Raw genomic sequence first — 21,224 nt, 5'->3', positions numbered from 1 at the left:
TTTGCAAATATTATTTTCACTTAAATTTTTTTTATACTTTTTTTTGGAATTTTACAATTCTTATGTCCAAATGTCCACTTAGTATTTTGAGCATATCTTTAGTTCTAGAGCTCTATTTGAGGTGATTTTTGCGGCGTCGATCTCATCTCTACAAGAGAATAAATATATAACCTTTATTTTAATGTTTTTCCATGATTAGGTTTGTTGGTTATCATTTTTATTCGTGTATGGATTGTAAAAATTGAGGTTTTGAGCCACAAAGTTGAGAAATAATAAATTCTTGATTTGAAGGTCAATTCATGGACGAAATTGGATGATTTTATATATATAGGTTATATAAGATACATGTAGTATTTATTTTTTATTGGTTTGCATGGTCTTTCACTAGTTTTGGATATTTTGGCATTCGTTTGAGGTGTTAGAGAGGTGCTGGAGCAGATTACCGGATTTCAAAGCGAGGTAAGTATCATGCCTAACCTTGTGAGGGAGACCCAACCGGTTTTTTTGAGAATTTGTATTTCGTTCACCTATTTAAAGTCTTGAGTATCTTTATATGTTGTATTACGACTTGTGTGAATCATCGATTTTGATTTTCAGGTGATTCGAAATTGATTTGGAAGAATGAACCTCATGTTAGAAACTTTAAGTTGGAAGAGATAATCAAGTTTGGCTATTGTGAATGTGAGCCTGGATCAGATTTTAATGGTTTCATTAGGTCTGTATGGTGATTTTAGACTTGGGCGTATTCTTGAATTTTCATTTGGATGTTTCTTAAGGTTTTGGCATTAATTGGCGAAAGTTGGCAATTTAAAGGTTTAGAAAGTTTATAGGTTTGACTGGGAGTTGACTTTGATGATATCGGGTGTCTTCGCGAATCAGAATAGATTCGTTATGTCATTTGGGACTTGTGTGCAAAATTTGAGGTCATTCCGTGTCTATTTGATATGGTTTGGCACGAGTTGTTGTAGTTGAAAAATCAAAAGTTCATAAAGATTGATTTGAGGTGCGATTCGTGATTTTGATGTTGTTATGTTTGATTTGATGCCTGGAGTAGGTCCGTGTTATGTTTTGGAACCACTTGGTATGTTTGAGCAGGGTCCCGAGGGGCTCGGGTGAGTTTCGGACGTGGTTCAGATCATTTTAGATGGTTTTTGTATTGCTCATTGTTGGTGTGTCTGAAGAGCAATGCGATCACAGAGCTAGGCTCACAATCGCATACAAGATATCTGGAGCTGTGTAATTTCTTCATCGCGTTTACAAACATGTCGTCGCTTGTGTAGCTTTGAGAGGATTGGTCATTGCGGTCACATTGTATCACCGCATTCGCGTAGAGTTGCGAAAGAGAGCTGGGAGCATGATCCTTAATCGCATTCGCGTATGTCTTGTCGCATTCGCGTGCCTTGGTGTCCGTGGTCATCATGATAGCATGACTAGTATCGCGAACGCGTATAGCTTTTTGGTGGTAGTAGCATTTTTTCTTCGCGATCGTGATGTGTATTGCTGTTAAGTGATTATATGTACTCTATTGTTGAAGTAATTCGGAGTTGGTTTGATATGAATCAGACGCTTTGTTCCTTTTTGATTTCATGATTTCGGATGTTATTTTGGTATTTTGATCACGCGAGCGAGTTCGTATGATATTTTTAGACTTGTGGGGATGTTTGGTGTAGATCCCCAGGGCTAGGGTGAGTTTCAAACATGTTTCAGATTGATTTGAACTCATTTCCAGGTTGCTGGTGTGCTGGTACTCCGGTTATTGCAATTGTGAGCACCAATATCGCAATTGTGATCATAGCAGAGGGGTCTTATGTATCGCATTTGCGATATCTTGATCGGATTTGCGAAGATAGGCTTTGGCTGGGTAAGGTTGCATTTGCAACAATTTGGTCGCGTTTCCCCTGGGCTGTCAGGCGCCACATTTGTGAATCCTTGTTCGTATTTGCGAGGGTTCACAATTGCGAACCCAATGTCGCAATTGCGACTTGTGCACCTGAACAAAAGGGCTGGAATAATGGGATTTGGTCTCATTTTTATATTTTGGAAGCCAAGACTTGGTAAGAGGCTATATTGAGGAGAGATGCTCAACCGCAACTATTGGGTAAGTGATTTCGATCAATTTCAATTATATTACATGATTACATGTGATATTTAACCTCTAATCCACTAAAGCTTAAGATAAAATTTGGGAAATTTGGTCTATATTTTGAAAAATAAAAATATTAGATTTGAGAGTCGAATTGGACTCGAATTTGAAAATAAAACACATATATGGACTCGTGAGGTTATGGGTAGTCGATATATATTTTTGGACTCGGGTTTTGACCGGGTGAGCACGCGGTTGACTTTTATTGACTTTTGAGAATTTTGTAAAGCTCGTAACTTTATTAATCGAAATTGATTTCTCTTATGTTTGATGATATTAAGTCATTCTTGGTTATATTTTAGCCATGCGGAGGCGAATGTTAAGGGAAAATATATTATTGAATGTTGATTTGGTGTAGTTGAGGTAAGTATCTTGCCTAACTTTGTGAGGGGGAACTGCCCCTTAGGATTGAGTTTGATTGTACTATTTGAATTATGTTGAAGATGCGTACATGAGGTAACGAGTGTGTACATGGGATTATATGTAACATTGACCAATTTAGACTCTTAGGTTATTTATAAGCATTTAATTGAAGTTATTGTTATTTGTTCTATCTTTCGTTGTCAAGTTCATCTTTACATGCTTTAATTGAAGTTGGATATTACATGTTCTATTTTATCTTGTCGAGGCTAATCTTAGATGCATTTATTAGTATTTGTTATTATATGTTATCCCTTTTCATTGTTGAGTTATTCTCATGCATTTAGTCTTAGTTGCTATTTTATGCTCTATGTCATTGTTAAGCTTATGTTATGCATTTTAAATTTGAAGATTCCATTTCATGAAATACCTTCATTATTGAGTTATTGAAGTTGTAGTTGTTGAGAGCTATTAATCTGTTTGTGGTTGAAGTTGTTGATTATTGGAATATCTTTCCTTGTTGAGTTATTTTCCGTTGATTTTATTGTGTTGAGATTCTTGTACACATTGTGGTTGAGCCATGGGCTATGTGTTGTAGTGACATTGGTATTATTGATTTTGGTAATGTATTGGCATATGAGCATGTCTGGTGCGCGTTGATTATTATGTTATGATATTGATGCGCATACGGTGGTATAAGGGTGGTGTATTTATGCACATGTGTCGACATAAGGTGGGATTTATACGCATGTTGCTAGTAAGAGAATTACTTGAAGCCACGCGGTGAGATAAGGGGGCTAAAGTGTGAGAAGCTATTTCGGGAAAAATATTTCTAAAAATATATGAAGGGCTCATGTGGCGGTATAAGGAAGATTGTAATTGTGATTTATGAAATGTGAATATGATGTGTGGTTGCTCAGTGTGTGTAACAATCCAAATGGTCGTTTTGCTTTCTAGAAACTCGTTCCCCTAAATAAGACTCCACGTATGTGCACTTACGGTTTTATGACTTGCGGGGATGGTTAGTTCGGGATTTGGAAGGGTTCGGGTTGAAATCGGAACACTTGATTCCATAGTTTGGCTTTAAAAGGCTAAGTTTGACTTCGGTCAATGTTTTGAGTAAACGACCTCGGAATAGGAATTTGACAATTCCAATAGGTTCGTATGATGATTTGGGACTTTGGCGTATGTTCGGATTAGGTTTTGGATAACCCGGGAGCGCTTCGATGCCTAATAGTGAAAGTTGGCTCTTTGAAGGTTTTAAATATTTTTATATTTGGTTTAAAGTAGGATTTGGTGTTATCGAGGTCCAATTGGGATTTCAAGCCTGAGAATAGTTCCGTATGGTGATTTAAGACTTGCACACAAAATTTGGTGTCATTCCGAGTAGTTTAAGTATGTTTCGGCGCGTTCGGAGTAAGTTTGAAGAACTTGAAGTTCTTAATTTGGATTCAGTTGATTTGGGGTGTGATTCTTAGTTATGACGTTGTTTTACGCGTTCTTAGGGTTCGAGCGAGTTCATTTTATGATTTCAAACTTGTTGGTATGTTTGGGTAGGGCCCCCCGAGGCCTCGGGTGTTAATCGGACTAGGCGCAGACCAAGTTTGGTCTTAGGAGCATCAGTTGAAGCTCTCATCTTCTTATGCAACCGCACATGCGGAGGGCCAGCCGCAGGTGCGAGCTCGCAGAAGTGAGCCACGTACCACAAAAGCAGCCCATTGTGGGCTGCCCAGTAACTGCAGAAGCGGGGAAGGTACAGCTCCTGCGGAGACGCAGGTGTGAAGAAGGCCATCGCAGGAGCAGACCGAGGTCGCAGGAGCGGCGCACGCACCGCAGAAGCGGTCTCGCAGAAGCGAGCCGCTGGTTGCAAAAGCGAGGGAGCCATCTGAGGGGAGAACCACATCTGCGAGGCCCTTTCCGCTGATGTGGAGCCGCAGAAGCGGCCAAACCTCCGCATGTGCAAAAATCGCAGAAGGCATAACCTCATTTAATTCGGGACTTAGGGATTTTGAGCTAATTTATTTCATTCCTTAGGCAATTTTTGGAGCACTTGGAAAGGGGTTTTCACCTAACACTTTGAGGTAAGTAATTTCTACACAATGTGAGTTAAATGCATAGACTATGGGTAGATTTAACATGTAAAATTTGTGAAATCATGGGTATAGATGAAAAACCTAGGTTTTAAAAAAATGGGATTTAACCACGAAAATAGTTATGAAATTTAATGAAAATTATATATTTGAGTTCATGAGGTTATGGGTAATAATTTTCTTTTTCCGGAATCCGGGTACATTGGCCCGAGGATGAATTTTAGAAATTCTTCAATTGGGGTTAGGTAGTCACTTTGATAGTTAGAATATGAACTTTTTAGCACGTATTGACTATATTATATAACATTTGACTAGTTTCGAGTTGTTTGGTACCAAGTTGAGGGCATTTGTGGACCGAAAGTGAGCTTTACAACGAGGTAACTCTCTTTTCTAATATTGTAAGAGGGAACTCATCCTCTTAGGTGTGTTTTCTTGTAAATTTCTTGTGTGGGGAGCTACGCATGCACTAGGTGACGAGAGTCCGTGTGTAGCTATATTCCATGTGATGTCCGGTATCCTTATGTTTACATCATTCTTTGTTGACACCGTTATTTGATTATGCATATTAATTGCCTTGAATAGAGTTGAGATTGAGGATTTTAGGATTTAAAGTTCCTAGTTGAGATTCCTTATTTTTTTTTAAAAAAACATTGAAGACTATTTTGATAACTTTGAGAAATCCATGTTCACTCGCGTCGCAAGTATTGTTCCGCGAGCGAGGTATATTCCACTACTCTCATGGGAGCGGGCCGTTCACCTCAGCAGGTTAATAGATGCATCTACGGTTCGTGCTGTTCGACCCTCGGTAGTGCATACAGCTTATGTATATGTATTTTGGATTGGGCCGTACGACCTCGACATAATGCGTGTGTAATAATACTTGGAGCCCTATTTATACTTGATATTATTCCATGGGCTTGAGAGGTTAAATTGTTAAATGATGGAAATTGAGTTGGGATTCGCAGTGAAAGACTTATTTATTTATTTCTTGCTATTGAGTTTTCATTATCATTTATATAGCCCATGCTTATTTAGAATCTCTGTATTTTATTGTTAGCCCATAGTAAGTATCGAAGTCGGACCCTCGTTACTACTTCTTCGAGGTTAGACTAGATACTTACTGGGTACATATTGTTTATGTACTCACGCTACACTTTTGCACTAATCGTGCAGGATCTGAGGCAGGTGCATCTAGTTATCATCCCGCGTGAACTCTTGATTCCACGAGACTTTGCGGTGAGCTGCCTTCCGTGCCCGTTCTGCAGCACTCAAAGTCTTTCTTTTGCTTTTACTTTCTATCTATTTCACTTCAAAAAGTAGTGTAGTATTTTTGGTGTATATTCTGCTAGTAGCTCATACACTTGTGACACCAGGTCTTGGAGATTATGCTAGAGACACATGATGATTTTTGGTTATTTACTCATTTAATTTGCTCTTAAAATTGTTTATTTCTCATTTTATTAAATTTTCACTTCTTTTTATTCAATAATTAAAAACCAACTATTTCTAAATTGCTAAAAGAAACAATCATGTGGTTAGTTCAATGTTGGCTTGCCTAGCGGTAACGTTGGGCGCCATCACGACCTATAGGAGAAATTTGATTGTGACAACATGGTACCAGAGCACTAGGTTCACGTAGGTCTCACAAGTTATGAGCAGGCCTAATAGTGTCTTGTGGATCTGTGCGTAGACATCTGTACTTTTCTTCAAGAGGTTATAGGGCGTTAGGAAACTACTCTTTCTTCATCTCCTATCGTGTAGTTGATGTTATACTAAGTATCTTTCTCTTATTCTCTCACAGACGCGCACAACGAATATTCCAGACCCAGGAGGAGCTGCTCCCCTCTTCCTAGAGGCCGATGCAGAGGCCGGGGGAGGGCACCGGCCCGAGTGGGGACGAGGAGATCCCAGAGTTGCTCTAGCTACGCCACCAGCGGATCCAGTAGAGGATCCTATCATTGAGGAGCAGGGAGAGGTGCTTGCACCAGAGCCGACCCAGGTAGATTTCATGTTGGCACCGGGCTTCCAGGAGGTCATGGGCCGTATTCTATGGTTCATGGATACTATGACTCAGGCTGGTTTATTTCCGCAAACCCGACCCGAAAATAGGCGAGAGGGGGTGAACACACCCCTACTGCTCAGGCTCCTAGGGATGCAGCTGCCGTGTATCAGACCCCGGGCGCACTACCTATGGGTGCCTAGCCAGTGGCAACACCCATGCCTGAGCCCCGACCAGTTGCAGCGGGTGAGCCGTAGAAGCTATTGGACAGATGGACTAGGCTACACCCTCCTGTCTTCGAAGGTGAGCGACATGAGGATCCCCAGGACTTTATTGATCGGTGCAGGGATAGACTGCACAAAATGAGAATATTAGAGACCCATGGTGTGGAATTTACTACTTTCCAGCTGGAGGGCAGGGCCCGTAGACCGGCAGGTTCTCCTCCCTTGACTTGGGACCAGTTCACACGTTCCTTTCTGGATAGGTATATTCCACCCTCTTAGAGGGAAGAATTGCGGCTTTAGTTTGAGCAGCTCCAGCAGGGTCATATATCAGTGACCGATTATGAGGTGAGATTCTTAGAGTTGTCTCGCCACGCACTTATGATACTTCCTACTAATGCAGAGAGAGTACGAAGATTTGTTGCGAGGTTGCACTCAGGTAATCAGGCCACTATGGCCTGAGAGGTTGAGATGGGACTTCTTACCAGCTATTTGTGGAGATAGCTCGACGGATTGAGGGTTATCGTCAGCGGGGCCGAGAGCAGATGCCGCGGGACAAGTAGTTCCATTATTCTGGAGGGTTTTGGTGGTGCCCCATCTGGGGGCAGGGGTCAGTTTAGAGAGATCAGCCTAGCAGGCTCACATATCCAGCACCGCCGCCTCCCCGGGGTATTCTAGTGCAACCTTATTTCAATGCCAAGCCGGAGAGTTCCTACCGCCCACCAGCTATTCAGGGTGTGTATTCAAGCCATCAGGCTCAGAATTCAGGGCAACAGTCCGTTGCTCCGAGGGGTTGTTACGAGTTCAGGGATCATTGCCACATGAAGAGGTTTTGTCCCAAACTTTGGGGCAAGGTAGTGCAGCAGACTCCTCAGCCTATGATTACAGCACCAGTAGTCGCACCAGCCATCCGGCCACCCACAGGCAGAGGGCAGGCGGGCAGCGACCATCCTAGAGGTGGAGGGCAGGCAGGTGGAGGCCACTCAGGTGGCACTTCATCTAGATTCTACGCTTTCCCAGCCAGACTAGATGCAGTGGCCTCAGATGCCGTGATCGGAGGTATTATTTCTGTCTGCGGTAGGGATGCTTTGGTATTATTTGATCCAGGGTCTACATATTTATATGTGTCATTTGTGTTTGCTCGTTTCCTGGATGTTCCTTCAATTCCTTAGGTACTTCTGTTTATGTGTCCACTGCAGTGGGCGATTCTGTTGTTGTTGATCGATCGGGTCTATCGGTCCTGCATTGTTACATTTTGTGGTCATGAGACTAGAGGGAATCTTTTGTTGCTTGATATGATCGACTTTGAGGTCATCCTGGGCATGGACTGGTTATCTCCTTATCACTCCATTCTCGATTTCCATGCCAAGACTGTTACCTTGGCGATGCCAGAGTTGCCTAGAGTGGAGTGGAAGGGTTCATCTGTCAGTGCATCTAGTCGGGTTATCTCTTTTCTGAAGGCTCGACACATGGTCGAGAAGGGTTGTTTGGTTTATCTAGCTTATGTTCCGGATACCACTACAGAGACTCTGTTGATTGATTTAGTGCCCGTAGTCCGGGAGTTCTCCAATGTATTTCCTTCTGATCTTCCAGGCATGCCACCAGATCGAGATATCGATTTTTGTATTAATTTGGCTCCAGGTACCCAGCCTATCTCTATCCCACCATACCGCATGGCTCCGAAAGAGTTGAAGGAACAACTTGAGGAGTTACTAGCAAAGGGGTTCATAATACCAAGTATATTACCTTGGGGTGCGCCTGTGTTATTTGTGAAGAAGAAAGATAGGACTATGCAGATGTGCATTGATTACCGCTAGTTGAACAAAGTCACCATTAAGAACAAGTACCCGTTGCCACGTATTGATGATTTATTTGACTAATTCCGGGGTGCTAGGGTGTTCTCTAAGATCGACTTGAGAGCGGGGTACCATCAATTGAAGATTTGGGATTCGGTTGTTCCAAAGACTGCTTTCCGGACTAGATATGGCCATATGAGTTCCTAATGATGTCCTTCAGTTTGACTAACTCCAGCGGCGTTTATGGATTTGATGAATAGAGTGTTTAGGCCATATATTGACTTGTTTGTCATTGTCTTTATTGATGACATTTTGATCTACTCGCGTAGAATGGAGGAACACGAGCATCATTTGAGAGTGGTGCTTTAGACCTTGCGAGAACAGAAGCTATATGCTAAGTTCTCCAAGTGTGAATTTTGGTTAGATTCTGTGGCATTCGTGGGGAATGTTGTATCAGCGAGGGTATTAAGGTGGATCCCAAGAAGATTGAGGCATTTCAGAGTTGGCATCATCCTACTCCGGCTACTAAGATCAGGAGCTTCTTGGGCTTAGTAGGTTATTATCGCCGGTTTGTGGTGGGCTTCTCATCTATTGCAACACCTTGGACTAGACTGACTCAGAAGGGTGCTCTATTCCGTTGGCCCGATGATTGTGAGGCGAGCCTTCAGAAGCTCAAGACAACTTAGATTACGACACCTGTTGTAGTGTTGCCTTCCGGTTAGGGGATTTATACTATGTTTTCAATGCCTCACGCGTTGGCTTGGGTTGTGTATTGATGCAGGAGGGGCGAGTTATTGCATATGCTTCACATCAGCTGAAGATCCATGAGAAGAATTACCATGTACACGATTTGGAGTTGGCCGCAATTGTTCATGCTCTTATGATCTTGAGTCATTATCTTTATAGGGTGTCCTATGAGGTCTACACTAATCATCGCAGCTTGCAACATTTATTCAAGCAAAGAGATCTCAATTTGAGGCAGCGCAGGTGGCTTGAGTTGCTAAAAGACTATGATATTACCATCCTTTATCATCCGAGCAAGGCGAATGTAGCCGTGGATTCCTTGAGCAGAAAGGTGGAGAGTATAGGCAGTTTGGCATTCATTTCAGCAAAGGAGAGGCCATTATCTTTCCACATTCAGTCCTTGGCTAACAGGCTTGTGAGGTTGGATATTTCAGAGCCAACCCGAGTTCTTGCATGCGTCGTTGCCCAGTCCTCACTATTGGAGCAGATCAAGGCTCGACAGATTAATGATCCACACTTGTTAGTTCTCAGAGAGACGGTACTATAGGGTGGTTCCAAGGAGGTTACTATTGGAGAGGATGGTGTTCTACGACTCCAAGGTCGTCTATGTGTTCCTACTGTTGATGGGTTGAGGGAAAGGATTCTATATGAGGCACAGATTCTCGGTATTCTATTCATCCAGGTGCTTCGAAGATGTATCGCGACCTGAGGCAGCGTCATTGGTGGCGGTGGATGAAGAAGGACATAGTTGATTATGTTGCGAGGTGCCTAAATTGCTAGCAGGTTAAGAATGAGCACCAGAGGCCAGCCTACTCTAGCAAATGACTATACATGAGTGGAAGTAGGAGCGCATTACTATAGACTTCGTAGTTGGGTTTCTGCAGTCCTTGCGGAAGTTTGATGCAGTTTGGGTCATTGTCGACAGGCTGACCAAGTCGGCACACTTCATTCCGATTGTGACAACGTATACTTTAGAGAGTTTGGCCCAGATTTATATTCAGGAGATAGTTCAGTTGCATGGTGTGCCTGTTTCCATCATATCAGATAAAGGCCCTCAGTTTACTTCACATTTCTAGAGAGCAGTACAGAGTGAGTTGGGGACCCGTGTAGAGCTCAGCAAGGTCTTTCATCTACAGACCGACAGGTAGTCGGAGCGGACATTTAGATCATGGAGGACATGCTCAGAGCATGTGTGATTGACTTTAGAGGGAAGTGGGATCAATTCTAGCATTTGGCCGAGTTTGCTTACAACAACAGTTATCAGTTCAGCATCGTGATGGCTCCATTTGAGACTTTATATGGTCGGCGATGTCGTTCACCCATTGGATGGTTTGAGCCCGGCGAGGCCAAGCTATATGGTACTAATTTAGTGAAGGATGACTTGGAAAAGGTAAAGTTGATTCAAGAGCAACTTTGAGCAGCAAAGTCCAGACAGAAGAGTCACGCGGATCAGAAGGCGCGTGATTTATCATTTATGGTGGGCGAGAAGGTTCTCTTGAAAGTCTTGCTAATGAAGGGAATCATGAGGTTCGGGAAGAAGGGTAAGTTAAGACCAAGATTTATAGGCCCATTAGAGGTGTTGAGACGAGATGGGGAGGTTGCTAATGAGCTTGCTCTGCCTCCCAGTCTATTGTGAGTTCATCCGGTTTTCCACATGTCTATGCTCCGGAGGTATCATGGCGACAGGTCGCATATGTTACACATCAGCACGGTTCAACAAGATGAGAGCCTGTGTTATGAGGAGGAGCTAGTTTTCATTATTGACAGGCAGGTTTCCCAGTTGAGGTCCAAGAAGATTTCTGCGGTAGAAGTTCACTGGAGGGGCCAACCAGCCAAGGAGGCGACTTGGGAGGCCGAAGAGGACATGCGGAACAGATATCCACACTTATTCAGTACTCCAGGTATGATTCTAGACCCGTTCGAGGACGAACGTTTGTTTAATAGGTGGAGAATGAAACGATCCAACCGGTCGTTTTACTTTCTAGAACCCCGTTCCCCTAAATAAGACTCCCCACATGTGCTCTTACTGTTTTATGACTTGCGGGGATTGTTAGTTCGGGATTTGGAAGGGTTCGGGTTGAAATCGGAACACTTGGTTCCTTAGTTTGGCTTTAAAAGGCTAAGTTTGACTTCGGTCAACATTTTGAGTAAATGACCTCGAAATTAGGATTTGACGGTTCCAATAGGTCCATATGATGATTTAGGACTTGGGCGTATGTTCGGATCGGGTTTTGGATGACCCCGGAGCGTTTCGGCGATTGGCTCTTTGAAGGTTTTAAAGTTCTTTAAATTTGTTTTGAAGTAGGATTCTGTGTTATCGAGGTCCAATTGGGATTCCAAGCCTGGGAATAGTTCCGTATGGTGATTTAAGACTTGCACGCAAAATTTGGTGTTATTTCGAGTAGTTTAAGTATGTTTTCGCGCGTTCAGAGTAAGTTTGAAGAACTTGAAGTTCTTAATTTGGATTCCATTGGTTTGGGGTGTGATTCTTAGTTTTGATGTTGTTTTACGCATTCCGAGGGTTCGAACGAGTTCGTTTTACGATTTCAAACTTGTTGGTATGTTTGGGCGGGGCCCCAGGTGCCTCGGTGTGTTAATCGGACTAGGCGCGAACTAAGTTTGGACTTGGGAGCATCAGCTGAATCTCTCAGCTTCTGGTGCAATCACACCTGCGGAGGGCCAGCCGCAGGTGCGAGCATGTAGAAGCGAGCCACGTACCGCAAAAGCGGCCCAATGTGGGCTGTCTAGTAACCGCAGAAGCGGGGACGGTACCGCACCTGCGGAGATGCAGGTGCGAAGTACGTCATCGCAGGAGCGGACTGAGGTCGCCGGTGCGGCGCACGCACCGCAGAAGCAGTCGCGCAGAAGCAAGCCGCTGGTCACAAAAACGAGGGAGCCACCTGAGGGGAGGTCATCATCTGCGAGGCCTTTTCCGCTGATGCGGAGCCGCGGAAGCGGCCAAACCTCCGCAGGTGCGAAAATCGCAAAAGTCAGAACCTCATTTAATTCAGGACTTAGGCATTTTGAGCTCATTTATTTCATTCCTTGGGCGATTTTTTTGGAGCTCTTAGAGAGGGGTTTTCACCTAACACTACGAGGTAAGTAGTTTCTACACAATGTGAGTTAAATATATAGATTATTGGTAAATTTAACATGTAAAATTTGTGAAATCATGGGTTTAGATGAAAAACCTAGGTTTTTTTAATTTATAAAAATTGGATTTAACCATGAAAATGGTTATATATGGAATTTGGTAAAAATTATATATTTGAGATCGTGAGGTTACGGGTAACAACTTTCTACAATTTTTTTAGGAATTCGACCACGTGGGACAGGGGATGAATTTTAGGAGTTCTTCAATTTGGATAGGGTAATAACTTAGATAGTTAGAATATGAACTTTTGAGTACGTACTGACTATTTTATATAATATTTGACTAGTTTTGAGTCGTTTGGCACCGAGTTGAGGGTTTAAAGCATATTTGTGGACCGAAAGTGAGCTTTAGAACGAGGTAACTCTCTTTTCTAATCTTGTAAGAGGGAACTCATCCCCTTAGGTGTGTTTTCTTGTAAATTTCTTGTGTGGGGAGCTACGCACGCACTAGGTGACGAGAGTCCGTGTGTAGCTATATTCCATGTGATATCCGGGTAGCTTTAGCTTTTATATCATGCTTTGTTGACACCGTTACTTGATTATGCATATTAATTGCCTTGAATAGAGTTGAGATTGAGGATTTTAAGATTTAAAGTTCCCAGTGGAGATTCCTTATTTTTTTTTTAAAAACATTGAAGATTATTTTGATAACTTTGAGAAATCCATGTTCACTCGCGGAACAATACTTGCGACCCGAGTGAGGTAAATTCTACTACTCTCATGGGAGCGGGTCGTTCGCCTCGGAAGGTTAATAAATGCATCTATGGTTCATGTCGTTCGACCCTCGAAAATGCACACAATTTATGTATATGTATTTCGGATCGCCGTACGTCCTCGGCATAATTCGTGCATAATGATACTTGGAGCTCCATTTATACTTGATAATATTCCATGGGCTTGAGAGGTTAAATTGTTAAATGATGGAATTGATTTGGGATTTGCTATCAGTGAAAGACTTGTTTATTTATTTCTTGCCATTGAGTTTTCATTATCATTTATATAGCCCATGCTTATTTAAAATCTCGGTATTTTATTGTTAGCCCATCGTAAGTGTCGAAGTCGACCCCTCGTCACTACTTCTTCGAGGTTAGACTAGATACTTACTGGGTACATGTTGTATATGTACTCACGCTACACTTCTGCACTAATCGTGCAGGATCTGAGGTAGGTGCATTTGGTTATCATCTCGGTGCATACTCTTGATTCCATGAGACTTTGCGGTGAGCTGCCTTTCGAGCTCGTTCTGCAGCACCTGAAGTCTTTCTTTTGCTTTTACTTTATGTCCATGTCACTTCAGACAGTAGTGTAGTATTTTTGGTGTATATTCTATTAGTAGCTCATAAACTTGTGACACCAGGTCTTTGAGATTATGCTAGAGACACGTGATAATTTTTGGTTAATTACTCATTTCATTTGCTCTTAAAATTGTTTATTTCTCATTTTACTAAAGTCTCACTCCTTATTTATTCACCAATTAAAAACCAACTATTTCTAAATTGCCAAAAGAAACAATCATGTGGCAAGTTCACTATTGGCTTGCCTAGCGGTAACGTTAGGCGTCATCACGGCCTGTAGGAGAAATTAGGTCGTGACAGTGTGATTCTTGTTGTACATTATACATTGAAAAGGCATGTTAATTTGAATGGTTATTGTTTTGTTTCCTTACCTCATACCATTCGTTATGTTTTTTATTTTTTATTTTTGTAATTGGTTACTTGTTATCTTTATCATATGTACCCTCCTTGTTTTCATTTGTTGTTTTATTTCTGTTGTTAGCCTGGTACTGGTAAATTACTTTATTATCGTTTAATTGTCTTTACTTCCCCGTTGTTAGATTATTTCAATATTTTACACAGATTTCTATTTCTAGTAGGTGTCTTGACTTACCTCGTCACTACTCTACCGAGGTTAGGCTTGATACTTATTGGGTGTCGTTGTGGTGTACTCATGATACAACTTTACACATTTTGTGTAGATCTAGGTACTTCTGCTGGTGCAGGACGCTAGTGAGTTGACTCAGACGCTTCAGAGATTTCATGGTATACATGTTTGACACTCGCAGGCCTCGGAGTCACCGTCTAGTGATCTTATGCTACTCTTTCTTTTATTTCCGAACAATATTATATTAGAGATTCTTAGTATATATAGGTAGAGCTTATGACTCAGTTCCATCGGTTTTGAGGATTGTGTGACAGTTGTGTGTTTGGTATTATTATGATGGTTTATCAATTTAATTTAATATCTTATTCGTTATTTCTGCTAAATTCTCAACGTGTGTTAAGCTTACTAGTCTTGGAGACTAGGCGCCATCACGACTACCTAAGGTGAGATTTTGGGATCGTAACAAATAGTGGACTTATAGAGCTCGAATTAATGATTTCAACAGGTTTGTATCATGATTTTGGACTTATCCGCAAGTTTTGGTTAGATTTGATGAGTTTCGGATGGGTTTGAATTGCGTCCCGCTCTTATTTGATGTTTCAACATCATTTCTTTTGAAATAAAGGGTACCATATTGATCAAACGACCTTTGATTTGTGATTCAATTAAACCATTAGAACTGTATTGTAATTACAAAATCATAGCAATAAGAACCATCAAATTCTGAGGTCGTATGAGAGAGTTATGCCGATTTTTGTGTCGAGAAAATTGCTGATTTCTAATGCGAACATTTGTTCTTCGCAAACGCGAAGAAGGAATTTTGGGTTGACCGTCAGCACAAAAAATATTTCTTCATGAACGCGATGAACAAAAAATTACCTGGGCAGTATTTTAAATTGGCAAACCGAGAATTTTAGTATTTTAAGAATATCTTGAGTTCTAGAGCTCCGTTTGAGCAGCTTTAATATATTTTAAATAACCACAGTCTATCAAAAGGTTCTCTTTAATAAGTGCAGAATAAAACCCAAACACGGCCCAAACCGGGGTGTCACAAGTCACGAGCATCTATCAGAGTATAAATACAACTACAAGACCTAAAATATACAAAGCCGGAATAATGAACCAAAAGAGAGAAAAAATGGTGCTGCGAACGCAGGCAGTCACCTCGCTACTCCTATAGCTCTGCCTCTGATCAGCCAAAACCCGCTAACGGGTGAACAATTACCTGCATCTGCACGCGAGGTGCAGGGAGTAAAGTGAGTACTCCAACTCAGTGAGTAATAATGGTAAATAACAACTGAGCAGTAAGAAATCACGTAAAGCAAACCATCATGTTGTATAGGAGCAGGCTACAATCCATTGAGAAAACAGTGAAACTGTGAAATCTTTGTAAATATCTTGGCTCAGTTTAAATCTCTTTTGGAAATGACCTTTTCAACAGTTACGAAATGATTTCAAAATAGTAAGTGCAGATAAGCACAGGAAATCCGCCCCTCGGGCACAAATACCACAGTATAACAGGTAAAAAGGCAAATAAATATGCAAGATGAGCACATAAAAGTTCGCCCCTCGGGCAATATCTCAAAACAGTACCAGCCCCTCGGGCTCACTCTCAGAAACACTCTCAGCCCCTCGGGCTCTCTCTCTCTCAGATCACTCTCAGAACAGTATCATATAGTAACCGCTGCGGCGTGCAGCCCGATCCATATTTCGTCGACGGCGCTCACTGGGGGTGTGCAGACTCCGGGAGGGGCCCCTTACGGCCCAAGCGCAATATCAGGCCACCTCGTGGCATATAACATAAGGCCTGAAAGCCTTCTCACATCACACTTGAGGCCTGAAAGCCTCCTCACATCACACTCGAGGGCTGAAAGCCTCCTCACATCACACTCGAGGCCTGAAAGCCTCCTCACATCACACTCGAGGCCTGAAAGCCTCCTCACATAACACTCGAGGCCTGAAAGCCTCCTCACATATCACTCGAGGCCAGAAAGCCTCCTCACATATGGCCCTCGGCCTCACTCAGTCCAGAAAACATCATAAGCCCCTCAGGCATCAATAAAATAGTAGTGCTCAGCCCAAACAACAGTGGAAATATCATTTAAGTGTCAAAGTTCAATTAAAGCGGCTGAGTTTGTTAAACAGTATAATCAACAGGACTGAGTTCAAGTAGTATATCAAAATAGTGAGGAAACAGTGATAAAAATCCCCGAAGGGTTCAGATAATTGGCACGGAGCCCAAATGTGGCAATCAGCCCAAATCATGATAATAACAAATAAGTTTCAGTCAAAATATGCGGTAAAATCATCAATCGGGACGGACCAAGTCAAGATCCCCAACGGTGCTCTACCCCACGCCCGCTATTCGGCGTGCAAGTCACCTCAATATAGCATTACGGTGTGCAATCCGGGGTTTCAAACCCTCAGGATATCATCTACAATCATTACTCACCTCAAGCCGGCCAAAATCCTAGCTCGCTATGCCCTTGCCTCGCAAATCGACCTCCTCGCACGTCGAATCTGATCAAAACCGCAACGAATATGTTACAATAGGCTAAGGGAACATAACCCAATCGAAAAGACTCGAAAAGTATCGAAATTCATGAAATTTGCAAAACCCGAGCCCCGGGCCCACTTCTCGAAAATCAGAAAATTTAACATCATCGGATTCCTTATCTCGTCACGAGTCTATAAACACCAAAAACTCTCAATTCGGACCACAAATGGCCCCTCAAATTCCAATATAAAATCTTAAAAATCCCAAGCCCTAGTTTCCTTCAATTTAGCTAAATTCTCAAGAATTTCAAGGATAATTCCACAATATAATCGTGTTTTTAACTCATAAAACTTACCTCCAGTCAAACTCCTTCGAATCCCCCTTCAAATGCTCCCAAGTAGCTCCCACAATGCTAAAAAATGGTGAAAATTAACTTAGCCTCGCGAAACAAAATGATTTAAAAGAACCCTTCTGCCTAGACCTTTTCCTCTTCTGCGGTTAAATAACCGCTTCCGCGACTCTGCTTTTGCGGTAAAGTTCCGCTTCTGCGGATATCACTAAGGCCCCCAGGAACCGCTTCTGCGACTCAAATTCCGCATTAGCGGTACCGCTTCTGCGGTCAACCTCCCACTTCTGCGGAAGTCCACTTAAAGTCCAAATCTCGCTTCCGCGGCCTCCCTTTCGCACATGCGTCCTCGCTTCTGCGGTCCAAGTTCCGCAGAAGCGGAAATAACAGAAGCAGCACATTTTTCCCTTTCACAAATTCAAAACTTCCCGTTAGCCATCCGAAATCACCCCGAGGCCCCCGGGACCTCAACCAAAAGCACCAACACATCCTTAAACATTATTCAAACTTGTTCCAATCATCAAAACACCTCAAACAACACCAAAACCATCAAATTACATCGGACTCAAGCCTAAGTTCTTCTAAAACTTACGAAACACGCATTCGATCAAAAACCCAACCAAATCACCTCCGAATGACCTGAAATTTTGCACACACATCCCAAATCACATAACGAAGCTACAGTAACTCTCAGAATTTCATTCCGACCCTCGGATCAAAATCTCACCTACTAACCGGAATTCGCCAAAATACTAACTTCGCCAATTCAAGCCCTAATTCTACACCAGACCTCCAAAACCAATTCCGATCGCGCTCCTAAGTCACAAATCACCTAACGAAGCTAACCAAATCATAAAAACTCCGATCCGAGCTCATATACAAATAAGTCAACTCTTGGTCAAACCTTTCAAATTCAAAGCTTTCAACTGAAACTGATCTTTCAAATTCATTCCAAGTTTTTCCTGAAAACCAAAACCAACAATCTACGTTAGTCACAATACATAACACGGGGCAAGTCATGCCCGAGAACTGGCGATCAAAGTGCAAAAACTCGAAACGACCGGTCGGGTCGTTACATCCTCCCCCACTTAAACACACGTTCATCCTCGAACGTACCCAGAGTTGTTCTAAATGCCAACCACTCGCTGAATAACCTTACCATGCACATACCCGGGGGTGATCCCACGTCACCCTATCTCATATAGGCTCGATAACACATTGTAACTGATATTTCACCATCCAACCTAGCCCATAAGCCATAGAACCACATTTCACTTTCCAAAATCATACACAAGATCAGAACCTCACCTCTCTATTCAGAATAAGCCCGAACCAGCTGTAATAACCCCTGCCCGCAACCTCAAATGCAATTATCTGATATACCACGTAACTCAAACACATGTAGTGATAACTTCCATTCACAGTAGCTGCACACAACACCCGAATACCGGTAGAAAACCTCCTATCAACTAAAGTCTCATTCCAACACTTCCATATACTGCCAATGATAAATGAAACACGCAATAAATCACAACCATTTCTCAAATCAGCCATCCATAAGGTACTTCTCCTTTGGCAAGGACCATAGCAAATTTCTGAAACGAACCTCGATATTTATCCTTCCAACAAGCTGAAATCAAATCCATTCGTATTCATTAATGACCCCAATGATCACCTCGAATCCAACACCTCTCTGGTGACATGACACATCAATACAGGCCTAAGCCACAACTTGCATAATACGGGCACCAATAAGAAACGATCTGAACATACTCAATTCCTGGAAATGACCCAAACGAAAGAGTTGTACTTCAAGCTCATAAGTACCATCACAACACAAGGCTGAGAACCCGTCTCACATCATAGAAATAGAACACATGAATCTACCCTGAAAGGTCATATCTCCACGTAGCCTCGCTATAATGCGCGATCCTATCCAAACACTACTCCACACGAAACACCTCAAGTCACTATGCTCCAAATCGATGGCCACACACAATTTGTGTTTGGAACCAAAGCAAATCATTACACCCACGGTGAAACAAATAACATATGCCATGCCACCCGATAGGACATAACCGATATGCCATTCACTGAGCAACACCCAATTACTCTTCCCGCTCGACTTCCATTATGAAATCCCGATAGTACCGCACCATAGGTGCCTAAAACCCACAATAGATAAATAATCCTTCGAAGGTTCACAAAGACTGAATCATAGCGCATACTAACATCTGACTAACTTACTCACATTTTGTCATCCACAACCACGAGCTAACCTGTATATGAGAACCTCCAATCTCCTAGTCCATAAAACACACTAATTACCATATCTGATCCCAATTTCGCCACTCGCATATATAACTCACCTCTGGTACTCAATCATTCCACGCGAGATACTCTAACATTCTTCTGTGCTGCCAAGCAGACTCGAATGTCAGCAGCCGATCTGACAAGAAGTGCTGCAATACTACCGAAGTGCTATCAACTTAATCACATTACCCTTTTTCTGAAACTTATACTCTCGTCAAATCACTTCCAAATAACAATACCATTTCCTTAACCATCTGAGGCTACCCGTTGCCTAAGAGTTTTATGAACTCCCTTTCAGAACTGAATTGTAACCTAACACACGCAAGTCTCGGTCCTCCACACATACCGCATATACCATACCATCCGAGGATAACATGAAAACTTTATCTCCCTTCCGAGCCACAGACACCTACGCACTTAGCTAGTCAAGAGCTTTCCATTGGTCCCATCTAGAAGAAAAATCACTATACATCCCATGCTCCGCATGCCCATAGAAAATATACATCTCCAAACCACGGTAAAACCCAACAAGAACTCTCTCCCAATTCCATTTGCACAAACTAAACTGCCAAGACTGAATCCTTCTAACTAGACCAAGCTAGCAAGCCATCAAAGCCCATGAGCATTGTTGCAAAATACTCGTAAGGACCCACTACCTCGAACACATACAAAGAATTGATCATGTCCTTACCATACCGATTCGGTCTACTATCAAACCATTCCATCTATCTGAATTTCCTTCTGATTCATTTTCAACTTGATGCTCCCTCTTGCTGTAGTACCACAATCTCTCAATCTCAAGCTCACAACACGAGACCCAAGCACAATACCACACTGCCTAGGACCCATAGGCCGCTGAATACTCTCTCAAATATTACCAGAAACATTACGCTACCGAATACTTTAATCTGAAGAACCTCTTGCGAATCTGAATCTGTTAGCTTTACTTTCCCGATACTGATACATAGAACCCCATAATTAACATAGAAATACCACAAACCTGTACCTCTTCCAATGAAACACAGTTTCTAACAACGCATACAACTTTAGATACCCGATTGTTTCCTGTAGAATCTTGAACACATTAGAACCATTCTCGAAAGTCATTCACTCTTTTTCAAACTGCAAATTTCCTGACCTAACGAACAGAACCACCTGTGCCTCATTGGCACTCCGATACCGCAAAAATGAAATCCTCATCCCAGTACAACCAAGCAACTTCCTGCTCTATGCGCCGAGCATTCTTTACCAACAACACTCTAGACATTCTGTGACTCTCATACCTTATGAAGCATAATATAACCTTTGTCAAAATATTCCTTTTCTCTAGCCAGAGCTAATTCACTTGCATGCCCCAAACTGGAACTAACATAGCACCTAACCGTGCATTCCACTGCTCACAGCAAACTTTTCACTTGGCTCGAAGCCAAAGATCAAGATACACTCAATAACTCATAACACTTGTACTCTATTGATGCCACAATACCATAGTGAGATTGAACACAAATCATTTATAAGTTTGTGAAAACACGGATCATCTAGTACTATAAATCTTCTGCAAATCTCGTATTCATCCCCGCAACAGTTAAGCCCACTCTCTTAAGCGACCCGAAATTTCAAATTTCAACACGTACCCTTCAATTACACATGAGATCTTCTAACATAAACATAAGGATCACAC

This window comes from Nicotiana attenuata, chromosome 8 (genome assembly GCF_001879085.1).
Source record: "Nicotiana attenuata strain UT chromosome 8, NIATTr2, whole genome shotgun sequence".
Taxonomy (NCBI): domain Eukaryota; kingdom Viridiplantae; phylum Streptophyta; class Magnoliopsida; order Solanales; family Solanaceae; genus Nicotiana; species Nicotiana attenuata.
This window is presented reverse-complemented; position numbering follows the sequence as displayed.